General features: G+C 48.9%; 1 long non-coding RNA gene across 1 annotated transcript; it reads right to left on the bottom strand.

Annotated features, from left to right (window-relative positions):
* Positions 1-2,022: 2,022 nt before the first annotated feature.
* Positions 2,023-3,461, bottom strand: LOC137444721 (uncharacterized). Its single transcript, XR_010988235.1, has 3 exons — positions 3,417-3,461; positions 2,221-2,304; positions 2,023-2,087 (listed from the first exon to the last, which is right to left on the bottom strand). It is a non-coding gene; the product is annotated as an uncharacterized lncRNA (long non-coding RNA).
* Between the last annotated feature and the right edge of the window lie 3,351 nt (positions 3,462-6,812).

Genomic DNA, 6,812 nt, shown 5'->3' with positions numbered 1-6,812 from the left:
CCGTTGTGCGTGGGTATGTCAGGCAACAGAGATCCTGCAATGAAGTTGGCTCTTCTGAACATTTGGCCTCAGAGAGTGTCTTGTAAAAGAGAGGGGAGTCAGGGGGGGAAAAAATCTTAAGAAACAATCCTGGGAGACAATCTGAATGGAAGAAGAAATGTGATGCTGCTGAGGTCCTTGTGAAGTGCTTTGAGCACCTGCTTTTCAACAGGCCCCTGTGATTTCTGTGTCTGAACAATGCAGCAGCCTAAAGAATTTAGCAGAAGGTATCTGGAAGACTGGAGGTTTCCCCTCTATAAATGGTTACTACAAAGGTTCTCCTCCCCTCTGCTCCGCCCTAGTGAGGCCATATCCAGAGTATTGTGTCCAGTTCTGGGCTCCTCAGTTCAGGAAGGACCTCAGGGAACTGCTTGAAAGGGCCCAGCACACAGCCACAAAAATGATTAAGGCAGTGAAATATCTCCCTTATGAGAAGAGCCTGAAGGAGCTGGGGCTCTTCAGATTGGAGAAGAGGAGCCTGAGGGGTGACCTCATTCATGGTGATAAAGATGTGCAGGGTGAGTGCCAAGAGGATGGAGCCAGGCTCTGCTGAGTGATGCCCCATGGCAGCACAAGGGGCAGTGGTGGAAGCTGAAGCATAGGAAGTTCCATGGAAACAGGAGGAAACACTTTTTCATTGTGAGGGTGACAGAACATTTGTACAGGCTGCCCAGGGGGGTTGTGGAGTCTCCCTCTCTGGAGACATTCAAACCCTGCCTGGATGTGTTCCTGTGCGACCTGCTCTAGGTGATCCTGCTCTGGCACAGAGTGGGGGGTGGGGTTGGACTGGATGATCTTTCCAGGTCCCTTCCAGCCTCTAACATTCTGTGATTCTGTGAAATGATGCAATGTTTGGAGAAGTGCCTGTGCTCTTTTAATTCATTAACTATTTTAAGCCCAGATTTCACTAGACTCTACCCCCCCACACACCCCATATTCAGCTCCAAGTGTTCCAATCTCCATGCTGCTAGCTCAGCATGGGGCTGCAGAAGCTGCCCCAGTTGGAGACAGTGGGAACAGTGGACAGGGAAGGCAATGAGTGTCAGTCAGACTGTTATAGAAGGCAATTTGAGATGAGTAAATTAGCTGGATGCTTCTGAGATGTAATCAGTGGCAAAACAGAGCTGCCAAATGCACTGTGATGGCAGCAGCAGTAGTAACTTGACTGTGATAACTGCACGTGGATGTCTCAGAACTTGTTTCCCCACACTTTCTGCAGTGCCAGGAAAATAGTATCTGACCACTGACATTATTCCTCTTGGATTTCTAAAGCTTCCTCCACAGCTATAAGCACTCGTGGTATTTGTCCTTAATGACATCTCCCCCTGCAGAGGAATGCCCTGTGGCAAGAAGCGCTGAATGATCTGGCTGGTCCCAGGGCAAGGCAAGCCCGAAGAGGCCAGCCCGAATCTCTTAAAAGACTCCTGCCAGCCCCAGTGGGACCTGTGCCTGCTTGCATAAGCACTTAATTCTCTATGAAAAAAAAGCCTAATGATGGGCTGGATGTGTTCTTAGTACAACTCTCTTGACTTCAGTAGAGTCTCCCTTGAAGTGAGCTTGTCCTGACACACACACATTGTGCAGTCAAGCAGAGCAGCAGAGGCTCTGGCTGGCAGGCCACAAGCAAATCCTACTTGAAGCAGCCCAGCCAGCCTGCTGCCAGGGGTTTGGAACAGGGAAGAAGGCAGAATGCCAAAGCCATCTCCTGCAGAACTGTGCTCTTCCCTATTGCTCAGTTGTACTGATGCTGGCAAAGGTGTTCTGAATCTTTAACTTCTGCAGTTTGGGGTTACTCCCCTAGCAGTCAAAGCTCAGAGTGGCTTCTGGTTAAGCAGCCGGATCACCCTCCTGTCGTGTTTGCGGTGGTCACAACCAGCACCAGGACCGCCGGGAAGGAGTTGATGCTGGCTCCTCAGAGGCTGCTGTTTGCACCAGCGGCTTTGGGAGGCGCTGCTGCTCTCCGCTGCACGGCACGGCGATGGTCCTGGTCCTGGGTGCGGCAGGTCCTGCCACAGCAGCTCGAAAAGGACAGGCGAAACCTCGAGGAGCTGCTAAGTAAAAACTGTAAAGTCATTCACTTGGCTAGCAAATCCCAGCGTGAGAAATTAAAACTAACATGAGCCCTCCTGGGAGGAGCATTTGTTTGCCAGAGCAGGGAGTAGGATCATTAGCCATTTATACCTCACATTCCTGTAGGATATGTGGGAAGAAGCAAACGTGTACGGCGTGACATTCTGCCTTGTGACAGGAGGCTCAGCGTGGAAGCTGTTGGGAACAAGACAAGCAGCACTCTGCTGTAGGCCTGATGGATGCTTTCTTATTTCTTGTGCAGCCCTGGGAGGAATCACCTCGCTGTGATTTGTCAGAGCTAAGGAATCAGTCTAATTCCCATCCCTTTTCCACACAAATTCCTTTCAGAATCAAGCACAGCCCTGTGAGGAGAGGCTGAGGGAGCTGGGGTTGTTTAGCCTGGAGAAGAGGAGGCTCAGGGGAGACCACCTTGCTCTCTACAACTACCTGAAGGGAGGTTGTAGCCAGGAGGGGGTTGGTCTCTTCTCCCAGGCAACCAGCACCAGAACAAGAGGACACAGTCTCAAGCTGTGCCAGGGGAAGTTTAGGCTGGAGGTGAGGAGAAAGTTCTTCCCAGAGAGAGTTGTTAGCCATTGGAATGTGCTGCCCAGGGAGGTGGTGGAGTCCCCATCCCTGGAGGTGTTCAAGAGGGGATTGGATGTGGCACTTGGTGCCATGGTTTAGTCATGAGGTGTTGGGTGACAGGTTGGACTTGATGATCTCTGAGGTCTTTTCCAACCTTATTGATTCTATGATTCTATCAATAAGGCTCTGCCTTTCCTCTGAAAAACTGGCCAGCTCTCTCCTTACCCTCAAGAAGGCAAAGCTGACCATGGCCAAAGTACAAAACAATGGTTTCTCTTGTGGACTTTGGATGGAAGAAAGCAGGGTTATCACCAGAAGATAACACTTCCATACACTGAAGATACTTGTGGGAGGTTTTACCTTCCCCTTGCCAAGGAAGAAGCTCTTGCCTCTTCCTCACAATTAGTACCAGTGACAAAAATTAGTGACAAAGTACTATGGCATTCTTTTAACAACCTGCTGGGTGCCCAGTGCCCAAGTCAGAGGAGACAGACCTGGTTTAGTAAGGTTTCTCTTTCTGTTTCCTAGCAGAGGCAGACTCAGAGGCTGTGTGTCTCTCTGGTTGCCTGGTTGCTGTGACTGCAGAGAGGCTGGGGTTGGTGACTTTGGGGCTCCCTCCAGGTCTGTGTTCTTTTTCTGCTGTTGAGAAGTAACCCAAATTGTAGCAGTAGGTGTCTAAAACCTACTCCTGAATTCTTGATAGCGTTCTACACATACTTTACCTTGCATGAACCACCAGTCTTGACTGAGACACCATTCAATCTGTTCTGCTGGGGCTGATTTGCATTCAGATTTTCTGTGCTCTGCTTGTTTCTCATGAATGCATCAGAGCAGGCAGTGTGCATCCCAGGGTGGTTTGCTGGAGGCTGCATCTTGGAGCCTGTGATTTAGAAAAAGCCAGTAAAACACCTTCTGATCACTGGGCTGAGCTCAGAGGTGGGTTTGCTCTAACAAAGTGTCTTTAATTTCTTTCTGCATTTTCATTTCTTTATGATTTGGATTTAATTGCAGCTGTGGTTGAACGGGCTGACTTTCCAGCTGGGAGAAATGTCAGTCTCTGATTGCAGGCATGAAGCTGGAGCTGTGTGGGACCTCAGCAATAACTCTGTGCTTCTAGATAAATACAGCCACGATTTGCAAGTTTGCTTAAACTTGCAAACTCTCCACACAGCAAGCAGAACGTTAGGAGTAAGGGCTGGTGAAGGAAGGTAAGGAGCAGAAAGCCTGCTCCACTCAAACTCTTCACCCTGTCTCCAGCCATTGGTGTGATACTGGCATTTTCATATAGGTCCCAAATGCTCACAAGCTACCTCAAAGGTGAGACCCTTTCACTGCATAAACGCTGAACTGTGGCAGGAAACTAATGCCAGCACCTTGGACAAAGTAGATCTTATTTCACTGCAGGACTGTGGCACTAAGAGCTGATCAGGCAAGTAAAACAATGAATCTGGAACTGTGAGGAGGAACTAAGAACTGATCTGACTTGTAGGATCCCAAATCTGTAAAGATGGGAAGGCAGACATAATCCTCACAGGTGGGGTCTTATAGAATCATAGTATCATAGAATCATAGAATCAATAAGGTTGAAAAAGACCTCAAAGATCATCAAGTCCAACCTGTCACCCAACACCTCATGACTACTAAACCATGGCACCAAGTGCCACATCCAGTCCCCTCTTGAACACCTCCAGGGATGGAGACTCCACCACCTCCCTGGGCAGCACATTCCAATGGCTAACAACTCTCTCTGGGAAGAACTTTCTCCTCACCTCCAGCCTAAACTTCCCCTGGCACAGCTTGAGACTGTGTCCTCTTGTTCTGGTGCTGATGGTCTGGGAGAAGAGACCAACCCCCACCTGTCTACAACCTCCCTTCAGGGAGTTGTAGAGAGCAAGAAGGTCTCCCCTGAGCCTCCTCTTCTCCAGGCTAAGCAACCCCAGCTCCCTCAGCCTCTCCTCACAGGGCTGTGCTCGAGGCCACTCCACAGCCTCATTGCCCTTCTCTGGACACCTTCAAGTGTCTCAATGTCTGTGTTAAATTGAGGGGCCCAGAACTGGGCACAAAAGAGATAGCAACCAGAAAACCTGCCTAACAAACACCACCACTACCACTGCCAGCAAGAGCACTGGTTGGTAAGGAAGATGATGCCTGATAAGTATCAGAGACACAGCAAAGTTTTCTGTCTAGAGGAGAAAAAATTGTTGCCTTCTGCACCCTATGGGTCAGAAAGAATGCATGTGTTAAAATCCAGAAAGACTGTTTGTGGGTTTGTTGTTGTTCTGAGTGGCCTTTCAGAGCCTGTGAATTCCAGGGCTGGCTATTTCTCATGGCAGTCCCATAGCCCCTGCTCCCTGCCATTCAGCTTGTCCCAGCCCAGTTAAGAGATTACACACCACCACCCAGTGCCATTCAGCAAGATCACCGATTTCCTTGCTACTGGAGGTAGCAAAAGACTTCACCAGTCCTTCATAAATTAATATCACAGATGTTGAAGGCCAAAAAGCCTGGGAAAGGACATTCAAAGCAGCTTGGCTGAATGAGCCTCAGTGGAAAGGAAAAATCTTTTGTTCGTATAAAATTACAGGCAGAAAGAGAAACAGCAACAGTCTCCTCTGGGTGATGAAGGTGCTTTGCTGCAGTCTGAGGCAACTAGAAATGGTGGCTACCTGTATCTGGTGAATCACCTTCCACCAGTGGTCCCTGAGCATTCCTGCACCTCTGAGCTGTCGGCAAACACGCCGGCCTGCCACAGAACTTGGCCACAGTTTGGAGCCTTTTCCTTTACCAGCCCCCCAGCAGCATTTTCAGGAGTGGTTCCCATTGTACCAGCTAGGGGGTGTGGGGAGACCCCAGCCTAGCTGGGAGTGGGCTGAGTTCACAAATGCCTTTGTTGAGGATTCATCGTGGTTACTATGAGACTTCAGCTCTGTTGCAGAGGAGATTGCTGGTGCAGTGCCTCTACGTTTCGCTGCGGTGAGGAAGGAAACCCTCTGGACTTTTACCCTCCACAGTGATGTGGAGGAAGCTGTTTGCCACCATGCACCTGTACTGCAGCATCAGCAGGTGTGGCTGAGGCTGGCATGGCCACATGCTACATTTAAATAGTAGCTTGCTTTTGCTACCTTGTTGCTTAACAAGTTGTATAATTGGAATGCTGTGGAGCAGAGGTTATTTGAGAGAGCTGATGTCTCCCACTAGGGATTCAAGAGATCGAACACTGCCTCGCTACCCACCTGCATCCTCCCTGCAAGGTTTATACAGCCAGCATCTTCTCATGGCTACAACTTTCTTTGAGAGAAAAATACATTCTAACAAGCATCCCCTGTTCTTCTACTACTGCTGCAAAGAAGCCTTAAAATAAGAGTTCCTGCAGTATAACACTTCTGAATCTATGTGCCAGGAGTGATGAAACTCTTCTTTTATACTTTGAAAACAAATCTGTTTCAGTTGGGTACACTCAGACATTCCTTCTGATTTGTTTAACGTGCTGCTTCTGTCCAGTCTGTCTGAACAGAGACCAGCTTAACGAAGCCCAAAGATGTCAGGCTTTTAGCTCTTTTCATAGTGTTGTAGATGAAGCAAAAGCAAAACTGCTGTGGGGTGATAAGCATCAGACAACTGAAATGACACTGATATGTGCCTAGATTTATTGTTTTGCAGCCATATGGCAAGGTTTGTAGTTTCTGAATAGGCAGCAGAATTCTCTCAGGAGCTGCCACATGGGGAATCCGTGAGGAATCCTTACCTCCAAGAGCCACCTCAGCACACATGCTGCTGTCAGAATGGGGATGCACCCATACCAGAGCTGCAGTTCCCTGCTCCACAATAGCAATCAGTTCCTGCCTGCCTCATCTGGCATCCCTTCCTTGAGGAAAGAAATGCTCTTTCTGCTGTGCATTCCTGTTCTCTGGTTTTGGACATCTCCAGGGCAGAGAGGAATTTGTGGAAGCCGGCAGCGCCTTCAGCTGCAAGCAATAAGGAACTTCCTCGTCTTTAGGCAATGAGTTCTGTCATCTCCTCCTTCTCATTGGCATAATTTCTTGATAGGTGGCAAAACCTTTTTGAGTCATCCTGTGGGTTGAACATCCTCATGTTTGCTGAACAAGATAAACCCAGCT

This window comes from Melanerpes formicivorus, unplaced genomic scaffold (assembly GCF_026170545.1).
Source record: "Melanerpes formicivorus ecotype bairdi unplaced genomic scaffold, bMelFor1.0.p_v2 SCAF_12, whole genome shotgun sequence".
Lineage (NCBI taxonomy): Eukaryota > Metazoa > Chordata > Aves > Piciformes > Picidae > Melanerpes > Melanerpes formicivorus.
This window is presented reverse-complemented; position numbering and strand designations above follow the sequence as displayed.